This window comes from Panthera leo, chromosome B1 (assembly GCF_018350215.1).
Source record: "Panthera leo isolate Ple1 chromosome B1, P.leo_Ple1_pat1.1, whole genome shotgun sequence".
NCBI lineage: Eukaryota > Metazoa > Chordata > Mammalia > Carnivora > Felidae > Panthera > Panthera leo.
This window is the reverse complement of record NC_056682.1, coordinates 71,088,085-71,113,262: the sequence shown is the minus strand read 5'-3', so window position 1 is coordinate 71,113,262 and position 25,178 is coordinate 71,088,085. Positions and strand designations below refer to the sequence as shown.

General features: G+C 37.8%; 1 non-coding gene and 1 pseudogene across 1 annotated transcript; both read left to right on the top strand.

Annotated features, from left to right (window-relative positions):
• The first annotated feature begins 6,225 nt into the window (after positions 1-6,225).
• Positions 6,226-6,335, top strand: LOC122218722 (annotated as a pseudogene).
• Positions 6,336-16,194: 9,859 nt separating this feature from the next.
• TRNAQ-UUG lies at positions 16,195-16,279 on the top strand. Its single transcript has one exon. It is a non-coding gene; the product is annotated as a tRNA-Gln (tRNA).
• Positions 16,280-25,178: the final 8,899 nt, after the last annotated feature.

The following is a 25,178-nucleotide window of genomic DNA, read 5'->3' as shown; positions in this document are numbered from 1 at the left end:
GACAATTCTAAATTCAAAGGAAGGGTGTTCAGTTTTAACATCTAAAAAATAAAACAAAAAATTTTTTCTGTATAAATTATTCTTTGACAAAAATAAGGGAAAGCTTGTTGTCAAGGTTACACATAGTGACCTATAGCAGAAATGTCCTAATTCCTACTTAGAAAAATAAATTTAATTCATTTTGAAATCTGTCTATCTCTCACCAGATGGTCTGGAGCCTAATAATTTTATGTCCAATGGGCATAGACATTTTCACTATAAATTTAGATTTCAAAAATCAAGTCACATTCTTCTTTTTTTTGACAAATCTTTTTTTTTTAATTTTTATATTGTTTTATTTTTTTATTTTTAAAAATTTACATCCAAATTAGTTAGCATCTAGTGCAACAATGATTTCAGGAGTAGATTCCTTAGTGCCCCTTACCCATTTAGCCCATCCCCCCTTCCACAACCCCTCTGGCAAACCTGTTTGTTCTCCATATTTATGAGTCTCTTATGCTTTGTCCCCCTCCCTGTTTTTATATTATTTTTGTTTCCCTTCCCTGATGTTCATCTGTTTCCTCTCTTAAAGTCCTCATATGAGCGAAGTCATATGATTTTTGTCTTTCTCTGACTAATTTCACTTAGCATAATACCCTCTAATTCCATCCACGTAGTCGCAAATAGCAAGATTTCATTCTTTTTGATTGCCGAGTAACACTCCATTGTGTATATATATACCACATCTTCTTTATCCATTCATCCATTGATGGACATTTGGGCTCTTTCCATACTTTGGCTATTGTTGATAGTGCTGCTATAAATATGGGGGTGCATGTGTCCCTTCAAAACAGCACACCTGTATCCCGTGGCTAAATGCCTAGTAATTGCTAGGTCATAGGGTAGTTCTATTTTTAGTTTTTTGAGGAACCTCCATACTGTTTTCCAGAGTGGCTGCATCAGCTTGCATTCCCACCAACAATGCAAAAGAGATCCTCTTTCTCTGCATCCTCACCAACATCTGTTGTTGCCTGAGTTATTCATGTTAGCCATTCTGACAGGTGTAAGGTGGTATCTCATTGTAGTTTTGATTTGTATTTCCCTGATGATGAGTGATGTTGAGCATTTTTTCATGTGTCGGTTGGCCATCTGGATGTCTTCTTTGAAGAAGTGTCTATTCATGTCTTATACCCATTTCTTCATTGGATTATTTGTTTTTTGGGTGTTGAGTTTGATAAGTTCTTTATAGATTTTGGATACTAACCTTTTATCTGCTATGTCATTTGAAAATATATTCTCCCATTCTTTTGGTTGCCTTTTAGTTTTGCTGATTGTTTCCTTCACTGTGCAGAAGGTTTTATTTTGATGAGGTCCCAGTAGTTCATTTTTGCTTTTTTTTCCCTTGCTTCTGGAGATGTGTTGAGTAAGAAGTTGCTGCAGCCATGATCAAAGAGGTTTTTGCCTACTTTCTCCTCAAGGATTTTGATGGCTTCCTGTCTTACGTTGAGGTCTTTCATCCATTTTGAGTTTATTTTTGTGTATGGTGTAAGAAAGTGGTCCAGGTTCATTCTTCTGCATGTCGCTGTCCAGTTTTCCCAGCAACACTTGCTGAAGAGACTGTTTTTATCCCACTGGATATTCTTTCCTGCTTTGTCAAAGATTAGTTGGCCATACGTTTGTGGGTCCATTTCTGGGTTCTCTATTCTGTTCTATTGATCTGAGTGTCTGTTCTTGTGCCAGTATCATACCGTCTTGATGATTACAACTTTGTAGTATAGCTTGAAGTCCGGGATTGTGAGGTCTCCTGCTTTGGTTGTCTTTTTCAAGATCACTTTGGCTATTCGGGGTCTTTTCTGGTTCCATACAAATTTTAAGATTATTTGTTCTAGCTCTGTGAGGAATGCTGGTGCTACTTTGTTAGGGATTACATTGAATATGTAGATTGCCTTGGGTAGTATCGACATTTTAACAATATTTGTTCTTCCTATCCAGGAGGATGAAATCTTTTTCCACTTTGTGTGTGTGTGTGTGTGTGTGTGTGTGTGTGTGTGTGTATGTGTATGTGTGTGTGTGTCTTCCTCAATTTCTTTCATAAGTTTTCTATAGTTTTCAGCATATAGACTTTTTGCCTCTTTGGTTAGATTTATTCCTAGGTATTTTATAGTTTCTTTGTGCAACTGTAAATGGGATCGATTCCTTGATTTCTCTTTCTGTTGCTTCATTGTTGGTGTATAGGAATGCAACCGATTTCTGTGTGTTGATTTTATATCCTGCAACTTTGCTGAATTCATGAATCAATTCTAGCAGTTTTTTGGTGGAATCTTTTGGATTTTTCATATAGAGTATCATGTCATCTACGAAGAGGGAAAGTATGACTTCCTCCTGGCCAATTTGGATGCCTTTTATTTCTTTGTGTTATCTGATTGCAGAGGCTAAGACTTCCAATACTATGTTGAACAACAGTGGTGAGAGTGGATATCCCTGTCTTGTTCCTGACCTTAGGGAGAAAGCTGTCAGTTTTTCTACATTGAGGATGATATTAGTGTTGGTTTGTTCCTGTATAGCTTTTATGATCTCGAGGTATGCTTATTCTATCCCGACTTTCTTGAGGGTTTTTATCAAGAAAGGCTGCTGTATTTTGTCAAATGCTTTCTCTGCATCTATTGAGAGGATCATATTATTCTAGTCCTTTCTTTTATTGATGTGATGAATCATATTAATTGTTCTGAGGATATTGAACCAGCCCTGCGTGCCAGGTGTAAATCCCGCTTGGTCGTGGTGAATAATTTTTTTTTAACGTATTGTTGGATCTGGTTGGCTAATATCTTGTTGAGGATTTTTGCATCCATGTTTATCAGGGAAATTGGTCTATAGTTCTCCTTCTTTGTGGGGTCTCTGTCTGGTTTTGGAATCAAGGTAATGCTGGCTTCATAGAAAGAGTTTGGAAGTTTTCCTTCCATTTCTATTTTTTGGAACAGCTTCAAGAGAATAGGTGTTAACTCTTCCTTAAATGTTTGGTAGAATTCCGCTGAAAAGCCATCTGGCCCTGGACTCTGGTTTTTTGGGAGATTTTTGATTACTAATTCAATTTCCTTACTGGTTATGGGTCTGTTCAAATTTTCTATTTCTTCCTGTTCAGTTTTGATAGTTTATATGTTTCTAGGAATTTGTCCATTTCTTCCAGATTCTCCATTTTATTGGCATATAATTGCTCATAATATTCTCATATTATTGTTTTTATTTCTGCTGTGTTGGTTGTGATTTCTCCTTTTTCATTCTTGATTTTATTTATTTGGGTCCTTTTCTTTTTCTTTTTGATCAGACTGCCTAGTGGTTTATAAATTTTGTTATTCTTTCAAAGAACCAGCTTATAGTTTCATTGATCCATTCTACTGTTTTTTGGGTTTTGGTAGCATTAATTTCTGTTCTAATCTTTATTATATCCTGTCTTCTCCTGGTTTTGGGTTTTATTTGCTGTTCTTTTTCCAGCTCCTTAAGGTGTAAGGTTAGGTTGTATATCTGAGATCTGTCTTCCTTCTTTAGGAAGGCCTGGATTGCTATATACTTCCCTCTTATGACCATCTTTGCTGTGTCCCAGAGATTTGGGTTGTGGTATGATCATTTTCATTGACTCCCGTATACTTTTTAATTTCCTCTTTAACTGCTTGGTTAGCCCATTCATTCTTTAGTAGGATGTTCTTCAGTCTACAAGTATTTGTTACCATTCCAAATTTTTTCTTGTGGTTGATTTCGAGTTTCATAGCATTGTGGTCTGAAAATATGCACGGTATGATCTCACTCTTTTTGTACTTACTTACGGCTGATTTGTGTCTCTGTACATAGTCTATTCTGGAGATTGTTCCATGAGCACTGGAGAGGAATATATATTCTGGTTCTCTAGGATGAAATGTTCTGAATATATCTGTTAAGTTGATCTGGTCCAGTGTGTCGTTCAAAGCCATTGTTTCCTTGTTGATTTTTTGATTAGATGATCTGTCCATTGCTGTGAGTGGGGTGTTGAAGTCTCCTACTATTATGGTATTATTGTTGATGAGTTTCTTTATGTTCGTGATTCATTGATTTATATATTTGGGTGCTCTCACATTTGGTTCATAAATGTTTACAATTGTTAGGTATTCTTGGTGGATAGACTTCCTTGATTATGATATAATGCCCTTATTCATCTCTTGATACAGTCTTTATTTTAAAGTCTAGATTGTCTGGTATAAGTATGGCTACTCCGGCTTTCTTTTGTTGACCATTAGCATGATAGATGGTTCTCCAACCACTTATTTTCAATCTGAAGGTGTCTTTAGGTCTAAAGTGGGTCTCTTGTAAACAGCATATGAATGGATCTTGTTTTCTTATCCATTATGTTACCCTATGTCTTTTGTTTGGAGCATTGAGTCCATTGATGTTTAGAGTGAGTACTGAAAGATATGAATTTATTGCCATTATGATGCTTGTAGAGTTGGAGTTTCTGGTGGTGTTCTCTGGTCCTTTCTAATCTTTGTTGTGTTTGGTATTTATTTATTTATTTATTTATTTATATTTTTTCATCTTTTCTCAGAGAGAAAAGATCTTCTTCTCTTTTTTCATCTTTTCTTCAGAGAGTCCCCCTTAAAATTTCTTGCATGGCTGGTTTAGTGGTCACAAACTCCTTTAATTTTTGTTTGTCTGGGAAACTTTTTAAATTTTTTTTAATGTTTATTTATTTTTGACAGAGAGAGAGACAGAGCATGAGTGGGGGAGGGGCAGAGAGAGAGGGAGACACAGAATCTGAACCAGGTTCCAGGCTCCGAGCTGTCAGCACAGAGCCTGACGCAGGGCTCGGACTCACAGACCACGAGATCATGACCTGAGCCGAAGTTGAACACTTAACTAACTGAGCCACCCAGGCACCCCTGTCCGGGAAACTTTTTATCTCTCCTTCTATTTTGAATGACAGCCTTGCTGGATAAAGCATTCTTCTTGGCTGCATACTTTTCTGTTTCTGCACATTGAATATATCCTCCCACTCCTTTCTGGCCTGCCAAGTTTCTGTGGATAGGTCTTCTGCAAACCTGATCTGTCTTCCCTTGTAGGTTAGGGACTTTTCTTCCCTTGCTGCTTTCATGATTCTCTCCTTGCCTGAGCATTTTGTGAATTTGACTATGATATGCCATGTTGATGGTTGGTTTTTGTTGAATCTAATGAGGGTCCTCTGTGCTTCCTGGGTTTTGATGTCTGTGTCTTTCCCCAGGTTAGGAAAGTTTCCCGCTATGATTTGCTCACATAACCCTTCTACCCCTATTTCTCTCTCTTCCTCTTCTGGGACCCCTATGATTCTGATGTTGTTCCTTTTTAATGAGTCACTGATTTCTCTAATTGTTAAATTGTCCTCTTTTGCCTTCATCTCCCTCTTTTTTTCTGCTTGATTATTCTCTATAAGTTTGTCTGCTCTATCACTGATTCTGTGTTCTACCTCATCCATCCTTGCCGCCGCTGCATCCATCCGTGATTGAAGCTCAGTTATAGCATCTTTTATTTCATTCTGGCTATTTTTTACTTCTTTTATCTCTGCAGAAAGGGAATCTAATCTATTTTCGACTCCAGCTAGTATTCTTATTATCGTGATTCTAAATTCTGGTTCAGACCTCTTGCTTGTATCTCTGTTGGTTAAATCCTTGGCTGTCGTTTCTTCGTGCTCTTTCTTTTGGGGTGAATTCCTTCGTTTTGTCATTTTGAAGGGAGAAAGGAATTAATGAGGTAGGAAAATTAAAATTAAAAAAATGAAAATTAAAAAAATGAAAATTAAAAAATTAAAAACACACACACACAAAACAAATCTCATAAATGATGCTAGATCCTAGGTGTGTCTTGGTCTTGGTGTTGAAAGTGGTTTGACAGATGAGAGAAAAAAAATGGGGAAAAAAAAGGAAATCGTTTGAGAATCTGAAAAAATGAATACACTGAAGTAGACGAAAACAAGATGATGGGAGTTAAATAGAATTCGAAAAAAAATTACACAAAAGTAAAGACTATAGTAGGAAAACAATTAAAGAAAATATTTTTAATCAAAATTAAAAATAAAAATGAATTTTTTCTCTTTTTGTATTCAAGGAAAAGAAAAACGAAAAAGAGAAAAAAGAGGGAAAAAAGAAATTGTTTGAAAATTTGAAAAAGTGAATACACTGTAGTAGTCTAAAATAAAATGATGGGAGTAAAATAGAATTTGAAAAAAATTACATCAAAGCAAAAACTGTAAGCTTTGCGCAGTGGCAGTATCATAGCCAATGAGGTTTATCTGAGGCACGATTATTGCTAATTGAAAAGCAAAAACCATGGTAAAAAAAAAATGAAAGAAACATATTTTTAATAGAAGTTGAAAGTAAAAATAAAGTTTTTCACTTTCTGCATTCAAGAAAAAGAAAAGAAACATAAAAGAGAAAAAAGAAAAAGAGAAAAGAAAACAAGGAAATCGTTTAAAAATTTGAAAAGGTGAATACACAGACTAAAATAGAATAATGGAAGTAAGATAGGAATTGAAAAAATTTACACAAAAGTAAAAAAATATAGTAAAAAATAAAGAAAAATATTTTTAATAAAAATTGAAAATAAAAATGAATTTTTTTCTCTTTCTGTATTCAAGAAAAAGAAGAGTGTAAAAGAGAAAAAAATTTAAAAAAAGAAAGAAAATTTAATAGATGGACCTGCTAACAGATTGACATAGGACTGAGATTAGTTTGTTTTCCCTTAGAAGTCAGACTATGTAGCGCTTTATATTCCATAAACTAAGTAGGCGGTGAGACTTGGGTTCTTAAAGAGAGAGTTTGGCCCAGTTGGGAGGGGCTCAGTGTAACAGCTCTGTTCTCCACTAGATGGCGCTGGTAGCCTACTGGGGTGGATTGTTGCAGAGCCTGTAGGTTCATACACTCTGTGTACGCGTGGGAGTGGTGAAAATGGCGTCACCCAGCTACCCAGTCTCTAGTATGGGAACCGTTCTCTCCGATCAGCAATCACACACCTGTCCTCCATCTTCAGCTTTCGTCCACTTCCTGCTTTTTCACTGTCCATGACCAAGCCCCAGGCAGTACCTCTCTCCTGAGTTTTGTCTCAGATGCGGCTGTTTTCCCCAGCCCCTTACTTCCAAAGGACTGTGGCTTTGATCTGTTCCACCCCTCTGTGGGAGGGTCTCACCGAGCAATGGCCAAATGTTGGCTGCACCCAGGAATGCTTGCTGGACCCTGTTGCTATCGGTGCCCCGAGACTGCGGCCAGATGTCAACCCGCCCCAGAAAAAGTTCGCGAGATAGTGTAGCAGCAGCTTTTCAGAGATTATGGAAAATCACAACACACATCTGGCACCAGGATTCACCCCTTAACGACCTTGCCCCAGCACCAGCAAAGGTGGCAGTTTTCTGGGGTCTGCTGGGACCAGGTGGCTTCAACAGTCTCTACCAAATGTCCTTCCAGCAATGGAACCGCTGTTCCCCGTGTGGCCTGAGAACCTCCCGGACCCCACTCTGTTCCTGGAGATTCGCCTTCCCACGAGAGCACCGCCAGGTATCGAGCTGCGGAGTTGCAGCCTTTGCGCTCCCCTTGTTTACAGTCTTAATGGAATTTAAACCCTCTCCTTTCTCCTTTCTCCCTTTTTAGTTTAGTCCCTGCGGCTGTTTCCAATTTTCCACTTTCTCTGCAGCTGCTTTTGGGGGGGGTGCTTTTCCCATGTTCTCCCCCACCCCTTCCAGTCTCCGTCCTCTCTCTGCCGGCAAAAGCAGGTCCCTGCCTGCCGCCGGCTTCTCTATCCCCAAGTTCACCCCTCTGCGCCACATACCTGCTGAATTCTGTGGTTCAGGTTGTGCATATTGTTGTGTTAATCCTCTCATCAGTTTTCTAGGTGTGTAAGATGGTTTAGTGTTGGTCTGGCTGTATTTCATGGATGCAAGACACACAAAAAACTTCCATGCTGTTCCGCCATCTTGGCTCCTCCCCCCAAGCCATTCTTACATTATAATCTTAAAACAAAAATTAATGTTTTGGTCATTGAATGTACAAGGCATCGAATTAGATAATGAATCAGATACAGAGATAAGCATTTCTAACCTAGTAAGGAAGAAAAGCCAAAATTACAAATAATATGGCACAACTCAAAAAGTATCAAGGAATGTAAAAAAAGCCCAAGCAAGGTACAGTACATGATTACACAAATTGCTCTGGACTGGTAATCAAGACTAATCAGTTTTCATGGAAGCAATTGCAGTTAATCTAAACCTCAGCAAATATGATGAATTTGGAGAGGTAAAGATACAGATAAGTATATTTTGAGGATGATGTTATAACAAAAGGTAAAAAAAAAAAATGTGGCACCTTTGAAAAAAAATTATTCAATTGGGATTAAATAATAGAAAGTAATACAGACAAGAATTAAGCCTTGAAAATTGTAGATATACAATAAATCTTGTTTAAACTGAATAATTACTTTGAGTCTAATTGAAATGGATTAATTGTTAGAATAGAGCTTATCCATGGAGGTCTTGAAAGTCAAATTGTAGCTTTTAGGATTTACTCTGTTGGAAAATAATTTACTTATTCAGTACATATTTATTAATTTCTTTTTAAAATTGAGCATTTCAAAAGTTTCTAGGAATTTAAAGATAAACATGATAATTCTTGAGTTTGGGGAAGTCATTGCCTGGTTACCCTGGCCCAAAGTTAATGAAGGGGGTCTAATGGAGTGCTGCCAGACATAATTTTAAAGGATCAGTGAGACTTAGACTAAGAGGGGAAGAAATAGAATTCTAGGGAGAGGTGACTTATGGCCTAAAGATACAGAAGCTAGAAACTGCCCAGCGTGTTTTAGGGTGGTCCTGGTTTTCCCCGGACTTTCCCAATTTTATCACTGAAAATTCTGTGTCCTGGGAACCCCCTCAGTCTTGGACAAACTGAGATGGTTGGGAGGAATGGACAAGAAGAAGGCTACAATTTTAATAAGGTATAATATGAAAATGAGGCAGGGAGTGGGAAAATATAATACTGCAGAACTACCCGTATGCTGGATCATGGAGAGTTTTGATTCAAGACTAAACGTCTAGGGCTGCATCCCAAGGGGCCATTGATGAGTTCTAAACAGAAAAATGGCATGGTTTTATCTACTCATAAGATAAAACAGTCATCAGTAAGAAGGCTACTGACACATACCCCCAGCAAGAAATAAAGACAACTGAGCATATTAGTGGCAGAAAGCATAGAAAGGGAAAAAGTAGAAACATTTGGGGAATAAAATATATAAAGCTTGATTGATTACAGATGGAAGATGATGTCATTCGTTCATTCATACATTCATTCAAACCTACTCGTGTAGCAGAATTAGATGATAAATACTATTCTAGGAAGTGAGGATATACAGCAAGGAGCAAAACAAATATGTAGCTATACATGTTCGATTGGGGATGCCATTTCATCAATGTGGAGTGCAAAAGGAAGAGCTAGTTGTCGAAATAAGATGCGAATCCAGTTTGATGCATTGGTTGTCATACCTGAAGAGTCGCATGAAAAAATTTCTGTACTAGTCAGTCATACTTTACAAAGATCACTCTAGCCACAGTGAATAAAATAGATTTTGTGGGACAAATTAAGGAAATAAATAGAGAAAAGTAAGAAGGTAGAGCCCTATTCATGAATACTGAGACCATGGCGTACAGAAATTTGGTAGGGAAGTAAAAGAGGGAATGCATATGAAAGACATCACAGAAGCTCTTTGGACTTAATACTTATTGGGGACCACATGGACTATGCCCATTACTGGGCGTAGTGATGGAAAAGAGAACTCAGAAGGAGGGCTTTGGAAGATAACTAGAGAGAATTTTAACACATTGCTTGCAGAGATTCTCAGGGTCATTCACAGATGCTCTGATGATGTTCAACAGACAGTTAAAAATACAAAGTTGGACATTAAGGAGATGTTAGCTTGTTAAATACAAGGCGATCTTAGATACGCAGTAAAACCTTGGATTGCAAAGTACCTTGTTCTGCAAAGTGCTCCGTAAGATGAGCAAACACTTCTAATACATTTTAGCTTGATAAACGAGCAATGTCTTACAATGAGTAGTACTAGCTCATGACACCCAACATCACATGATCACAACTGAGCCACTTTGAGTCAGTGATTCTTCTCTTTCTTTCTCTCTCTCTCTCTTACAATCTTTGTCTCTCTCTGTCTCTGTCTCTGTCACACACACACACACACACACACACACACTGGATTGTGGGCGATCATCTCCCATGCTCAGATGCTCAGTCTCAGGCCATGGTGTTTGGCAGAAATCAGTGATTTTTCAGAACTTTGGAAGGTGCCCACAGCATTTTTTTTTTGTCACTGCAAAGCACCTGTAGACAGTCTTTTGCTTTTCTATGCAAAAGTAAGCTTAAGAATGTTTTGCTTCATTCTAGGTCAGGCTGCCTGCATATAGATCCTTTCCTTTGCTGCCTTATTACCAGTTACATTAAATACAGTATATGACAAGAGTTTATTAATACTGTAGTCAACATTTGTACAAGCCTATATAAGGGCGCCCATATAGAAAAAGATTTTATTGAGCCATTGGTAACAGTGATTCCGTTATGATAGTGAAAGTCGTCCTACACAATAACCCTCCTCTCTCTTGTCTCCCTCAGAGAAAATCTCAGCCACGAAGGTTTTCAAAGGTAAGTGTGGGTTCATTTGTTTAGTTTTCTTTGTATTTTATATTTTTTTAATTATTTTGTACTATAGTTCAGTACTGCAATCACTTTCATTATTTTTTATGGGGAAATTCACTTTGATATACAAGTGCTTTGAATTACAAGCATGTTTCCAGAACAAATTATACTTGCAAACCAAGGTTTTACTCTATACCCAAAACCATCAGCGTGAACTCTTGCCACTGCTGGAAAGAGAATAGAGGAAAAATAAGAGGAAAAATAAGGATTGAAACTTAAGAACTGTCCAAGAACCAACAGAAAGGTAAAATCTGTGAATAAGATAACAGAAGATAAGTCAGGAAAGAATGACAAAGTCATGGAAGTCATAAAGAATATCCCAATCGAAATTTTCATTGTAATATTACTATGTATCATTTATGACACTAAGAATTGGATTTTAATAGGTATGATTATTTGACTTAGAATCCTAAGTTAATTTCTTTCTGTCCTGTCTCACTTATATCTGCTTAATCACCAAATATTTTAGATATACCTTTGAAATAAAGCTTCATCAAATGTGATTGGATATATACATCCTAATACATATAGTTTGTGGACATATATTTTAATCAAAAATGGTTTGAAAACTAGTTTTTCTAAACAAAGAAAATTCTAAAATTTTTACCAGAAAATTCAGAAAATATGAGTTTTCATTAATTCAGCTTATGAATATGAATTTTCAACCAAACTAGCTTAAGAGTATAACTGGTATACTCTTAAAACAAGAATGGATAACTGAGTTTTTAATTAAAACCAATTGTAAACATGAATTTGCATCAAATAAAACCTAGCAGAAATTCAGTTTCTTAATTACAAGATTGAATATGTTTCTTTTCAAAAACTTATAAAAATGCTTTTCACTAAACTAGCCTAGTTTACTTTATTTTATTTTATTAAAAAAACCTTAATGTTTATTTATTTTTGAAAGAGAGACAGAGTGTGAGTGAGAGAGAGGCAGAAAAGAGACACAGAATCCAAAGCAGACTCCAGGCTCCAAGTTGTCAGCACAGAGCACAGGTGGGGCTCGAACTCACGAACTGTGAGACCATGACCTGAGTGGAAGTGGGATGCTTAATTGACTGAGCCACCCAGGTGCCCCTAGCCTAGTTCATTTTAAAGACTAACAGTTCTCTAGGAGAAAACAAGTAGAAGAATAGGAGTTCACATTAAAACAAGCTTTTAAATAGGACTCTCCACCCATACGAGCTTAAAAATGGCACTTTTCCCAAATCTTATTGAATATAAATTGACATCAAAATGAATTTGCTAATGGGGCACATGGGTGGCTCTGTCAGTTAAGCATCTGGCTCAGGTCATGATCTTGCAGCTCCTGGGTTTGAGCCCCACATTGGGCTCTGTACTGACAGCTCAGAGCCTGGAGCCTGATTCAGATTCTGTGTCTCCCTCTCTCTGCCCCTCCCCACTCACACTCTCTCTCTCTTTCAAAAATAAATAAACATTAAAAAAAATTAAATGGGTGCCTGGGTGGCTCAGTTGGTTAAGTGCCTGGCATTGGCTCTGGTCATGATCTCATGGGTTCAAGAGTTTGAGCCCCAGGTTGGGCTCTGTACTAATAGCTCAGAGCCTGGAGTCTGCTTCAGATTCTGTGTCTCCTTCTCTCTCTGCCTCTCCCCTGCTTATGCTCTGTCTCTCTCTAAAATATAAACAAATATTTTAAAAACTTAATAAAAAATAAAAAAAGTTAATGAACTAGCTAACATGATTTTTCCTCAAATAGTTTAAAAATACAACTTAAAAACGTAACTCAAATCAGATTTGCAATATTATTCTAATTTACCTCTCTTATTCCAATTTATAGTCTAAATATCACTTCAATTTCTAAAAATAAGGCCTGGGAGGAGGAGGACTAACCATTTTATGGGTACAGACTTTCTGCTTGGGATGATAAAAATGTTCTGGAAATAGCTGGTGGTGATAGTTACAAAACATTGTTAATATATTTAATGACACTAAATTGTACAGTTAAGAATGGTTCAAATGATAAGAAAGAGACAGCGGAAGGGAAGAAAAAAGAAAAAAAAAGAAAAATAAAGCATATCCTCTGTCTGGGAGGACATATGTATATGGGAACCATATACATATATATGTATGTATATACATACTACATACTCAAGCTCTCCAGCAATATTAACAAAGCCTTTCTTAATCTGGCCTGAGACTTTTTTTCTTTTTCCTGATCTCTGTAGGGTTTTGTTTTAGCAGCATCAAGCTGTCCATAGCTTTGCCACATAATAGTTCCTTCTCACCTCCTCACCTAAGGACTTGCTGTCCTTTTTCTTGGAGCGCACACAAACGCACACACAAACGCACATACACACACTGTCACTCACACAGTGTGTGTGCCTTGGCAGCTTCTATTCATCCTGTAAGTCTCAGCTGCAGTGACAATTTTGCCTGGTCTTGCTCCTTCCCAGGCAGAGGCGATTTCCCTTCTGTTGTCCCCCCATAACTCTTTGATCAAACGCCAACCACTGAACGTTTCCCATTGCTATGAAATCACTGATTTAGGTGAACATAGACTGGGGAGACAGACTGTAATTTTTTAAATGTCCAATATACATATGACTGGTATTACTAAGTGCTCAATAAACGCTTCTTGAATGAACGTATCCATTGTTTTCCCTTCCTATTCTGTGTTTATTGTCACATACTACTCTGTCATGAGGGACTCAAAATGCATCTGATATACCTGATAACCTCTTTCTTTGACAACTCCTTAGAATGTATTGGTTTAATTTCTCATTATGTTTTCATTATGTTATTCTGATAAGGTGTTTCTCAGTTCCTTCATGTGTTTTATATTTTGTCACCTCAACAAGGTGAGATCTTCTGAAGGCAAGGATTTGTTTTGCCTTTTGCATGTGTAGCCTCAAACGTGAACCTCTCGTGCCTTTCATTCCCACTTGGTAAACATCTATGAGTTGCAAAAATACTCAAATAAAAGCATCATAAATTAAATTTTTTATACATTAAAATTTTCATAAATTAAATTTTTTACAAACTTTTCATAAATTTTTATTTGCCTTGTACAAGTAAGTCGATGGTTTATCCTTAAGGTTGTATTTTAGGCTATTCACTTCTAAAACAAATAGGAACTGTGCTCATAGATTCATAGCTATTTTCTGATGAATACCACAGTAACCATGATAATATTCTCATGTTAGCCTAGCCCTTTTAGACTTCTTTACACCTTTAGATGTCTCTGTTTACACCTCTGTCTTTACACCTTTAGATGCACTAAACTAGAGGGGAAAACAGTAAATTTTAGCCTATGTATGAAATTACCTTTTATATATTTATTTATTTAACCAATAAGTGACTTATTCATTTTTTTTTTTGAGAAACATGAGTTTCTACTACGTGCCAAGTACTATTTTAGTCACTATTGAATGACCTACAGCAACAAACGAAATCAAGTTCCTGATAACATAGAGCTTACATTCTTGAGAGTAGACAGGAAATAATCAGACAAAAAGGACACATATATAATGTAAGGTGATAATAAATGCTAAGAAGAAACATAAAATAGGGTGAGGGAAAATAAAATATACAGAGAAGGTAAGGTATTGCAGTTACATTGAAGTTATGCACTGAAGGCCTCAGATGAGACATTTGCGCAGAGATCTAAGGAGGTGAGGGAGTCAGGCATGTGTAGACCTGGAAAAAGGAGCCCCAACAGTGAGAATACAAAAAAGACTTGACAGAAGCACATGCTTGGAGTATTTATAAAACAGCTTGATAACAAGGAGTAGAAGTGAATGGGGCAGAACAGGCAAGGGGGAGAGCAGAGGATGTTGGGATCAGAAAGGTCTTGGAAGGGCAAGGGCAATAGAGAATTCCACTAGACCCCATAGGCCACAATAAGAATTTGGAATTTATTTTGGGTGAGATAGAATGTCAGTGGACAGTTTTGAGCACAGGGGCGCCATGATCTGACCTATGTCGTATAATGACTCTCTGGCTTCAGGGAGACCTGGGTGGTTCAGTCACTTAAGTGTCTGACTTCGGCTCAGGTCATGATCTCCCAGTTCATGAGTTCGAGTCCTGCATCGGGCTCCCTGCTGTCAGCACAGAGCCTATTTTGGATCCTCTGCCCTCCTCGCTCTCTGCCCCTCCCCAGTTCACTCTGTCTCTCAAATAAACATTTAAAAATATATATTGAAAAAAAAAATAACAAGTCTCTGGCTTCAGGGTGCCAGAAAGACTGCACAGGGCATATATAGAAGCAGGGAAATTTGTGAGAAGGTTTTCAAGAGTTTAGGTGAGGAAAATGGGGCCTTAGAACAGGGTGGTTACTACTGGAGTCTGCTGACACTCCAAAAACAAAAAGAAACAAAAAGTAGAAAGCTGAAAAGATTTGATGAATTATACACACGTCCAATGGAAAGAGAGGAGTTTAAGGATGACTCCAAGATTTATGGCCTGAGAAAATGGAAGAATGAGTTTGCAGAATTACAAAAGGAGCCATTTTGTAGGAAGTTTTTAAGTGTTGGAGATGTTAAGCCTGAGAAAGCTGTTATACATCCAGGTGAGAATGTCACACAGGGAGCTGGATATGAGGGACTTCCCCCTAACTCCTTTTTGCCTTTCCAGAATTAAGCTCATGTACCCTCCTATAAAATTATCAGCATGTTATTGATGGGACTGAGTATTGTTCAATAAGAGCCTGTAGCTGGATGGCTATTATGAGAATATTCTATAGAAAGCTATGTTTAGAAATAAAATGTCATTATCTCATCCACTTTGGGGAGACATTTTCTAACAGATTGTTGTTCGCTTCCGTTTTTGAGGCAAACTCTTTTCTGAGAGCCAAAATATCGACTAAAACATCTTTATGAACTAGAAATGCAGATTAATCCCCTTCAGAGATAGGAGAATTTATGTTGTGTTCCTGAGTGCCAGATGTAAGACGGGCACACTTTGCATGTCAACAAGGATTACTGTCATTGAACTTGGTATTTATGCTCCGACTTGCTCTGTGAGCAGCCCTCAAAGGGAAAACCCTTAATGCCACAGAGCTACTGCTCAGATGGTGTAAGCTTCCTGGAAATTCAGATGGGACTAGGCCCTGGACGTCCCTCCTAATCCCTTTATTCCAGGCTAAGAGAGTATTTTGTAGAAACTGCTCATGAGGTCCATGACTTCTGTGACTATGCTTATCCAACTTATGTTTCTTGGAGTGCTTTTGTTTGAATTGGAGAACATTTTTGGACGTGAGCTACCCCTCTTTGTATGGCTTGACACTGCTGTGGTTTGTCTTCCATTTGCACTCTTGCTGTCAGCAGTTACGTCAGAGGGCTGGAAGCTCTAAGGCAATGGGCTTCTGAAGCATTCCTCTACATTCTATGTTCACAACTGCTCTGCTTCCACTTGACACAGTGCTTATGTTGTTCTCATGGTTTCATTCATGCCTCTCATATGAATGACCTAGCTGCTATAGCCGTGTTCAATAAAACAGGGGAGCCTATGAGGTGCCTGGGTGGCTCAGTCGGTAAAGCGTCTGACTTTGGCTCAGATCATGATCTCACAGTTCGTGAGTTCGAGCCCCACGCCGGGCTCTGTGCTGACAGCTCGGAGCCTGGAACGTGCTTCAGATTCTGTGTCTCCTTGTCTCTCTCTGCGCCTCCCCCACTCACACTCCGTCTCTCTCTCTCTCAAAAATAAATATTAAAAAATTAAAAATAAATAAATAAAAATAAAAACTAAAATAGGGGAGTCTATAGAAGGCACATCATCAGGCCAACTTGCTACTTTAATTCTATTGAGGCCATTAAAATAAAAAAAATGTCTGGAGGTCAAAGGAAATCAACAAGAATTCAGTGGCGATGCATACATACATACATACACACATACATACAATGCATGCTACTATATCTCTTCTATTTTCCTTTCACTTAAAAACAAAGGAAAGGTTACAACTTGGCAGTCTCTGTGAATCCACTGCAACAACTGAATCACTCTCTGAAGAGCCATAGAGTCTCATTGAAGAAGTACCGCTTGTCATAGATTGATTTGTGGCCCCCCAAAAGATCTGTTGAAGTCCCACCGCCCATCCCTTGTGAATGAAACCTTATTTGAAAATAGGGTTCTTGCCTGTGTAATCAAGGTAAGTTGCCGTCCTCCTGGATTAGAGTGGGCCTTAAATCTCAGATTTGGTGTCCTTATAAGAAGACTCTGCGAAGACAGAGGCAGAGATTGAGTGATTCAGCTGCAGTCTACGGAATTCCAAGCATTGCCGGCAGCCACCAGAAGCTAGGACAGAAGCATGGACCGCTTTCCCCTTACAGTCAACTTTGCCAACATCTTGACCCTTCACCTTGAGAACTGAGAGAATAGATTTCTGTCGTCTTAAGCGGCCCACTTTGTGGTGCTTTGTTATGGCAGCCCTAGGACACTAAAGACAAAAAAGGAAATGATGAGGCACCTGGGTGGCTCAGTCCGTTAAGTGTCCAACTTCAGCTCAGGTCGCAATCTCTCAGTTTGTGAGTTTGAGCCTCATGTCAGGCTCTGTGCTGATGGCTCAGAACCTGGAGCCTGCTTCAGATTCTGTGTCTCCCTCTCTCACTGCCCCTCCCATGCTTGCAGTCTGTCTGTCTGTCTGTCTCTCTCTCTCTCAAAAACAAACATTTCAAAACTAAAAAACAAAAAGAGAATTGCTGTCTCTTTTTTATTTCCTCTTCACTTGAAAATGAAGAAAAGGAAGTGAAAACTTGTTACTGTCTGTGTCTCCCATGCAACTGAACCACTTCCCTGAGAGTCAAGGAGTCCTGTTTGAAAAACATGGCTGCGGTCAAATGTTTCCATTTCCTTAGCTGACTGTACTGGGGAACAATCAGTCGCTTTGACGTCACTGTTCCTTGAAGGTGCCTTGCTTCATGCCTTTGCAATTGAAATGACCATGCACAAGGATGCTTCCTTTCTTCACCCTCCTCAATCCTTTTTTTTTTGTTGACGAATCAACCTAACTACCATCTGCTCTGAGACATTTTTTCCTTCTGCCAGCCTCCTCTCCTCCACATACTCCCCACCCACCACACGCATGCACTTTATATGGATGCCCCACTGCCCTACTACAATTCTGTGTGTTCTATATTGAACAGGCTGACCCTGAAGAAGCCTGCTACACACATACCTCCCCCTACTGCACGTTGCCCAGTCGTTCTGTGGCCAAATTCTGAACCATGTGGCCATAATGGGCTTTTATTTAACCCAGTCTTATAATTAGACCAGAAGTGGGCAGAGGGCCCAAGGGCAGCAAAGCATAGGTCTTTGATATTCTCAATGTGAATATATTTAGATGAGACTATTAGACTCTGTTTACAGTATTTTTTAAATTTTTTTAACTTTTATTGTCTTTTTTTTTTTTTTTTTTTTTTGAGAGACAGAGACAGAGCGTGAGTGAGTGGGGGAGGAACAGAGAGAGGGAGACACAGAATCCGAAGCAGGCTCCAGGCTCTGAACTGAGAGCACAGAGCCCGACGCAGGGCTTGAACTCACAAACTGTGAGATCATGACCTGAGCCGAAGTCAGGAGCTCAACCGACTGAGCCACCCAGGCGCCCCTCTAGTTTTAAATATAAGAAACTTGGAGAGAAGGACTTTGATGGGCCACAATAAGCCAGTTTTGACGAAGCAGAAACAAGAAGTGTATTTTAGGATAGAGGGAATAAACAGATAAACAGGTAAGAAGCAAAACCAAAGGTGCATAGTTAGAGGGGAGAGATGGGGTTGGAGGAGGCAACCCAATGAAATTCAAGTTCTGGGAGACGTGCTTGACAGTAAGCGGCAGGTACCTGAAGTAGCTGAGGCCAGGCTTTCTTCCTCACACACGTCAGTGTCTGTCTAAAGTTCCAGAAATGCTTCATTCGTAGCTCTTATCCTACACTACTGCAGACCTACTTGTCAGTATCTCCCAGAAAGCTATTACCTTGGTGAGAAAGGGACCTCAATCATTCCGACACCATCCCTCTACCTACTAAGCTCTCAATAAACCATTGGTGACTGTACCAAGACTGACGCAAAAACGTCAGGACAGACTAGAAGCTTCAAGTATATCTGCCTGCATCAACAAATTTTCAGAGTAAGAAAAGCACTGGTTGAATGCTAAGGACACGCCTAACCATAAAGCATTGAGCTGTGTCTAGCTTATACTAGAATGTTTGGACTCCCTTTCCCGATCTAGCAGACCCAATATTTACCCATTCCAGCTGAACCTTTGGCTGCCTCTCACACCTGCTGTGCTCTTTCCACACCACAGCCTCTGCGCTAGCTCAGGGCACTATTTTAGTCCACGTGAATTACCATTATCTCCTCCTTCCAAGTGTTCCTGCCTCAGCTATGACCCACTCCAGTGGGTCATTTTTCATGCTGCTACCAGAAGATCCTAAAATACAGTCTGATTATTTCACTCCAGTGCATAGAATCTTACAAAGGCCCCTACCCCACACTTGTGTGATACAATCCGAATTCTTTTACATTGCACACAAGGTCCTTTATGATCTGACACTTATTCTCTTCAGCCTGTGTCTTGTCTTATCCCTTCTTCCCCTCCACCTCCTCTACTCCACCACTAATTCTTTCAATTCCTTGAATAGACCATGTCCTCTCAATTCCAGGCCTCCAAGCATGCCAACTCCTTGATCTGGAACTCTCTCCACCACAAACTCCATTGGCCCTTAAATGCATCCACACTACCTCTTATCTGAGTCATGTGGACTCATTCTTTGAATATCAGTTCAGAAATGACTTTCTTGATTATCTCAACGATCACTCCCTTTATTCCTAAACTTAGGCTGGGCTTTACTTCTGTACGATTCTGTACCCCCTGTATTTACGTTATTATATTTGGCTACATCACTCACCCAGAATAACGTAAACTTTTTGCGGCCAAGGACATCACATAGTATCCAACTGTGTTATCTGCAGCATCTAATGCAAAGCACAGGCCCACAGCAAACACTCACTGAGTATTTTTTTCATTGAATAAAGTAGATGACAGGAATTTATTTCTGTAGAAAGCAAGAGAGGTATGAATCCTGGTAGAAGACATGATAAACAGACAACTGTTAAGGATTTGGAGGGGGTTTTTTTGGCAACACAGAAAACCAAGTAATATTTCACGTGTGAGTTTGCCTCCAAGGGTAGAAGTGGCACGGAGAGGGAAAATGAGGCAGAAGGATCTTTGTTCGATAGGTCTAATCTAGCTGCGGGCCTATTTGCCTTAGTCTGTGTGTTAGTAAATGGACTGTACCTAAAGGAAGACCCTGCAGTGATTCAAAGTTCAGATCCAAATACAAATGAAGAAAAGCAATGTCTTCTATTAGCAGTATGGCAAAGGTCCACGTCCATAACTACCTTTGCCCAAACACTACAGTGTAGTAATTAATTGAAGGACAATTCAATTACCAATAATTCATGACCTTGCCACGTTCTGGAATAAGGTGGGTAAGCATTCACAAGAAGATTCTATATGAAGACTTAAACTATCTTACTTTTCCCACAGTCTATGCCATTATATATTTAAAACCCATCCACCTTATCTAAAATTGCAATAATAGCACCTAATCTTGCAAAAAGACAGAACACACACACAAATAATCTCATCTGATACTACTAACAAGGCTTCCAATAGAAAGGGCAAGTATTCATATTAATCTTCATTTTCGGGTTTGAGACCAAGGTTAATGTAAATATTATCCTATCATTAGAGCTGAGATTTATTGAGCCTCTACTCTGTTCTTTGCGGGCAGTATCTTAATGATCACAACAATCCAATCACTCAGTACTATTATTATCCTATATGGTGGATGGAAAAAAAAAAAAAAAACCCTCTCAAATTTAGAACAGTTAAGTCATCTGCCAGGGTCACACAGCCAGTTGAGGGGTGTGTTGAAATTCAGACCTCGTGTCATATTCTCGTCTGAGGCTGTCTTTCACAATTGCTGAGAATTTATCAGTAGTCTGTGATTCTGCTGGTTTTGTTTTTTTCACCACCTCACCTACACTCTGTCATACAACTCAAAATAGAAATAATCTTTTGCATTGTAATTGCTTTTCACAGGAGTAAACCCTCGCTTTTTCAATTTTCCGTACTAAGATTTCATCCCACTTCTACCTTCCCTTTCTGCTCCCCCTCCTCCTCTTTTAAGATTACAAGAAGAAAAGCCTGTTCATGCTTTTGCTAGGTCAGTTCTAAGAATAACTGTAGATAAATCCAAGGTCTATTTTTACAGCTAAATTATAATATCAATGTCTGTACTCCTTTTCGTGCTTCAAAAGTATCGTGTGGTGGCCATAAAGATAGCAGTCTTCTCATCCAAGAAGAGGTTCTTGGAGACAAAGACTAATACTGTCTTCACTCCAACTGGTGAAATTGTTTTCCTTATTCTCTTCAGAATGTAAGGAAGTATCGGTCGCCCCTGTGTGCTTAGGAAAGAACAATAAATTGCTGATTTATTAGAATTTTCATTTTCAAAGTGAAGCCTGAAACACCTTGGCACACATTTTTATGCTGTCTTCTTATTTTCTAAACAAGATTAATTGTTCTTAAATGCTCTATTAGGATAATTAGATTAAGTGGTGTCTATTTGTGTTCATTTTTATCGACAAATTTATAAGACTGATTAAAGTTCAACTACAAAGTAAAACATGCATTATTATCATATTATGTGACTAGAATATGACGCCCATAAATGTCAAACTGATATTTCAGCTCATTGTGAATTATTCCAGTCTTCTGATAACAGGAAGATTTTAACTTTGTCATTCTTTACAGCTATGTTAATTTAATACTAAGAGTAGTTGCCACCATAGAATGTGACTAATGTGTTTACATTAGAAACCAAATCATTTTATAATGTCATAAGTACTGCGGTTATACATATTTGATTACCCAATAGTAAACAGTCACTGTATGATATTTAGACTAAACCAATATTACAAGGGAGACACCCTTGAGTGAGTCCTAATAGAGGAAAATTGTATTTCCCTAAAAAAGAGGAACCAAATATGAGAGGGAAGCTAGCCTTTCCACTTGCCCTTAAGTCTTTTTTTTTTTTTATGGTTACAAAAATAAACAAAACATATAACATAGGATCAACCCTCTTAACAAATTTTCAAATGCGGAGTATAGTATTATTAACCATGGGCACACTGTTGTACAGAAGATCTCTACAACTTTTTCATCTTGCATGACTGAAATTTTATACCCATTGTACAGTAATTCCCTCCTGTAACCATGGCAACTACCCTTCTACTTTCTGTTGCAGAGTTTGACGACTTTACATATGCCATATAAGTAGAATCAGGAAGATTTGTCCTTCTGTGAACGGCTTATTTCACATAATGTGCTCAAGTGGAAATCACGTTGATTTCCTTCTTTGTTAACAATGAATAATATTCTCTTCTACGAATATTCCACATTCTTTTTCCATTCATCTGATATTTATGTTGTTTCAACCTCATGACTGAGTGAATAATGCTGCAATTAACATAACTTTGAGATCCTGTTTTCTATTCTTTTGGGTAAATAGTTAGAAGTGGTATTGCTGGATTATAAAATAAGTATATTTTTAGTTTCTTAAGGAAATGTGATATTGTTTTCTATATAAGCCAATAATGCATAAGGATTCCAATTTCTCCAACTCCTTTTGTTTGTTTGTTTGTTTGTTTGCTTTTTATAATCGTCTTTCTAACTGGTGTGAGGTAAATCGCTCATTGTGGTTTTGAATTGCATTTCAATGGTGATTAGTGATCTTGAGCATCTTTCCATATACCTGTTGGCCATTTATGTCTTTTTTGGAGAAGTGTCTATTTAAGTCCTTTGTCCATTTTTTAATCAGTTTTTGTTGTTGTTGTTGTTGTTTTGTTTGAATACGAACTTGTAGGAATTCCTTGTACTGTTTGATATTAACTCCTAATCAGAGATTCAGATACATGGTTTGTAAAGGTTTTATCCCATTCCATAGGTTGCCTTTTCACTCTGTAGATGGTTTCCTTTGCTGCCTAGAAACTTTTTAATTTATGTTCTTATTGTCAATTTTTGCTTTAGCTGGCTGTGTTTCTGATTTCATATCCAAGAAATCATTATCAAGACCAAGTCATGAAAATTTTCCCTTATGTTTTCTTCTAGGAGATTTATAGTTTCCAGTGTTAATGTTTAAGTCTTTAAGCCATTTTAAAGTTGACTTTTGCGTATAATGTGTAGTAACATTCTAATTTCATTCTTTTGCACATAGATGTCCAACCTTTCCAACACCATTTGTTGAAGTGACTATTTTCCCCATTGTGTATCTCCGCCCCATTAGTAAACATCATTTAAACCCATATGCATAAGTTCTTTCTTTTTTTTTTTTTCTGGGCTTTTCAGTCCGTTTCATTGTTCTATATATCTGCCTTTATGCCAATAGCATATTGTTTTGATTCCCTTAGCTTTATAATGTGTTTTGAAGTCAGGAATCCATTTTTTTCATCTTTCAAAATATTGTTGGGACGCCTGGGTGGCTTAGTCGGCTTAGCGTCCGACTTCAGCTCAGGTCATGTTCTCGTGGTCTGTGGGTTCAAGCCCTGCATCGCCTCTGTGTTGATAGCTCAGAGCCTGGAGTCTGCTTCAGATTCTGTGTCTCCCTCTCTCTCTGCACCTCTCCTGCTCGTACTCTGTCTGTCTCTCTCTCAAAAACGAATAAACACTAAAAACAAAAATTTAAAAAAAAAGATTCTTTAAGCTATTTGGAGTCATTTGTGGTTTCATGTGAATTTTAGGATTGCTTTTTCTATTTCTGTAAAAGTTTCCACTAGGAATTTAATATAAATTGCATTGTATCGGTATATTATTTTGGGTAGTATGAACATTTTAGCAGTACTAAGCCTTTCAATCCATGAACGTGAGATGTCTTTGCATTTAGTTGTGACTTCTTTCATTATTTTTGGTGATGTTTTGCAGTTTTCATTCTATAATTATTTCACCTCCTTAGTTAAGTTTATTCCTAAGTATTTTATTATGTTTGATGGCATTGTAAATGTTTTGCTTTTTAATATCTTCTTCAGACTGTTTGGTTTGGGCATATAGAAATGTGACTAATTTTTGTGTGCTGATTCTGTATCTTGTAACTTTGCTGGGTTAATTTATTAGTTCTAATAGTTTTTGACGGAATCTTTAGGGTTTTTTATATAAAAGATCATATCTGCAAACAGAAGATAATTTTACTTTTTACTTTCCAATGTGTAAGCCTTTTTTATTTCTTTTTCTTGTTGAAATGCTCTCACTAAGACTTCCAGGACTATGTTGAATAGAGGTGGTAAGAGTAGGCATCCTTGCTTTGTTCCTGATCTTGTAGGAATAGCTTTTAGTTTTTCAGCACTAAGTATAATGTCAGCTGTGGGCTTTTTGTATATGACCTCTATTATGTTGAGGTAATTTCCATCTATTCCTGGTTTGCTGAGTGTTTTTATCATGAAAGGGTGTTGAATTTTGTCAAGTGCTTTTTCCACATCTATTAAAATTACCATGTGATTTTTTATCCTTCATTATGTTCATGTGGTGTATCACACTGATTGATTTTCACATGTTGAACCATCTTTGCATTATAGGGATAAATCACAATGTATCACGTTGTATGATCTTATCAATGTGCTCTTGAAATCAGTTTGCTAATTTTTTTTAAATATGAAATTTATTGTCAAATTGGTTTCCATACAACACCCAGTACTCATCCCAACAGGTGCCCTCCTCAATACCCATCGCCCACCCTCCCTTCCCTCCCACCCCCATCAACCCTCAGTTTATTCTCAGTTTTTAAGATTCTTTTATGTTTTGGCTCCCTCCCTCTCTTTTTTTTTCCTTCCCCTCCCCCATGGTCTTCTGTTAAGTTTCTCAGGATCCACATAAGAGTGAAAACATATATATGGTATCTGTCTTTCTCTGTAGGACTTATTTCACTTAGCATAACACTCCAGTTCCATCCACATTGCTACAAAAGGCCAGTGTGCTAAAATTCTGATTAAGATTTTGCATCTATTTCATCAGGGATATTGAACTGAAGTTTTCTTGTAGTGTCTGTCTAGTTTTAGTATAAGGGTAATTTTGACCTTATAAAATGAGTTTGGAAGCATTCCATTCTCTTCAATTTTTTGTAAGAGTTTGAAAATGATTGTTGTTAATTCTTCTTTAAATGTTTGGTAGAATTCTCCAATAAAACCATCTAGTCACAAAATTTTCTTTGTTGGGACATTTTGGTTACAGGTTCAATTTCCTAACTGGTTATACATCTGTTCAGATTTTCTGTTTTTTTATGATTCAGTCTCAATAGGTATGTTTCTAGGAATTTATCCTTTTCTCTAGGTTCTCTAATTATTCATAATCGTTTCTTATAATTACTTCTGTGACATCAGTTATGTCTCCTCTTTCATTTTTTATTTTAGATTAGTCTTCTCACTTGTTTTCTCAGTTAGTCTAGCTAAA